The sequence below is a fragment of the Ambystoma mexicanum genome, chromosome 7q (genome assembly GCF_040938575.1).
Source record: "Ambystoma mexicanum isolate Mex_15411 chromosome 7q, UKY_AmexF1_1, whole genome shotgun sequence".
Lineage (NCBI taxonomy): Eukaryota > Metazoa > Chordata > Amphibia > Caudata > Ambystomatidae > Ambystoma > Ambystoma mexicanum.
In genome coordinates, this window is record NC_090941.1 from 890,269,779 (window position 1) to 890,272,031 (window position 2,253).

The following is a 2,253-nucleotide window of genomic DNA, read 5'->3' on the forward strand; positions in this document are numbered from 1 at the left end:
CAAAGCGTTTCGATGAGATTTCCTTCCCTTCTTCACCTGATCCCAGTTATCTAGAAATCCCTAATTCTCCTGTTTTTGTTTCCGTTTCTGCCCCACCCTCCCAGTCATAATTGTATATATATATGAAATAAAGTTACTTTTCTTATATTGTTTTGTAATAACTTTCAGTTCCTTGTGATAAAACCAATTTAGGTGTCCACGGACACCGCAGTTGTTCGGAAATGTTCGTAAAGAAACGAAAATGTAACTGTCCTGAGGACACTACATCTGTCCGTAATGTTCTCATGCAAGTTGAAAATGTTCTAAGAACACTCGTAGTATCCTGAAATGTTTGTAAATAAACGAAAATAGAGGTGTCCTTAAGAACACTATGCCTATTCGTAGTGTTCGATAGCAAGCATAAAATGTTCTAAGAACACTCGTGGTGTCCTGAATTGTTCGTAAATAAACGAAAATGGAGGTGTGCTTGAAACGATATGTCTGTCCGTATTGTTAGCAAATAAATTAAACTGTGCTAAGAACAAACTGCTGTCCGTAACTGTTCGTTTTACAGGTCACGCACTTTTAATTAGTTCAGGACCTGAACACTGTCCGCAGAACATCAACACGCATGCGCAAAACAATGTCCATACATTGGGTGTCCTGTGGACGACCGCTACCTTAGCGAACATGCTCACAAAACAATCATGTGACCGCGCCCACGCTCATCTCGTGCTCTAAATGCGGACACTGTTCGTGTCCCCGACCAGTTTAAAAGTACATTTCCAAGTAATCCACAATATTTCTCATTAAAAAATCACCATACCACAAATCCCACATACTAATCCTAACTTTCCACATAGTTTTTGTGACTTTTTGAACCTTTTTTGATGTTCGATCTGTCTTGCGGCCGGCGCGCATGTCCGCGACCCACGCACAAGCACCCCGATATAAGACCACGCCCTAGAGCGCATTCTCATTGTGTTTCTGACTATTCCACAGAGCACACTGCATTTTGCTGCATACTTTGCAGATTTTGAGATTTCCATCTCCAAGCTTATGACATCCATGGCTCGACTATTACCACATGGTGCTACATCTGCCTCAGCACCACCCCCACCCCCTCCACCACCACCATTTCCCCAAGGGCCTGAAGAGGGGAGCAGGAGTGAGGATATAGAGGAGGAAGAAGAGGATGACGAGAATGAGGTAGAGGAAATCCCTACTACCCGCCGTTGGCGTGAATCTTGGGTGTGGCGGTTGTTTACCGTTCATGGAAACGGTCCTAAGTCTCATGTGAACCGTGTCACCTGTAATGAGTGTAAAATGGTACTCAGTCGCGGGAAGCATGGTTCGTATAGCTTTGGGACCACTACCATGAAGCGACACCTGCGCTCATTCCACAGTGGGGCCATTCGCAAGGTTGTACCTTGCGAGAAGTGTAGTAGGTTGATTGCCTCTACTTCATCCTCCGTTCCTGATCCTGTCACCACAAGGAACACCTCTGTGGGACAGCGTCTTCCTCAAGCTGCCTCACAGGCCATACAGAATTTTGATGACCCTTACCTTTCGAGGGTCACTGTTGTATGTGTGTACTGTGACACAGTACTCTGCAGGGGGGAGCGACTTCGGAGTGCTTTTGAGACGATCGTCTCAGAGCACCAGAAGACCTGCTCACTACCCAAATAAAACCGACTCTACATCTTCCTCTCTCAGCTCGCCCTTTCTAATCCCTTTGGTTGGTGTCCCCCTCCCTTTACCCTCCTTTCCCTCCTCTCCTAGTGTGTCGTGTATAAAAAAGAACAAAAAAAATACAAAATAACAAAAATCAAAAAAAAAATAAGGCTCTTTTCAGAGCCGCCTTTCACAGTTAAAAAATAGAAGTGAAGATACATAAAGCACAGCCATTTCCATTTCGTGAAAGTCCGCCGACGGTCCGCAAACAGAAAAACAATTGCATTGCTACCCTATTGAAACCAATGCATTTTTCTCTAACAGGAAGTGGTGGCTCTGAAAAGAGCCTTTGGGAGGTTTTTGAATGTAAAACATTTTAACCACGTAAGACGTACTTCAAAACGGATGCTGTGTTTCTAAAAAAAGGATGCAATGCATTTTGTACATTTCTCCGAAAAATATGATTGCCAGCATAAGTAAGATGGACTCCATCTTTGCGAAAAATGTATGTACTACGAAACAAAATATTTTCCTTGTTAAAAGAGGACATGCCAAAATCTCTTAGGAAGGCACAAACAGCCTTATTAACATTACGCCTTG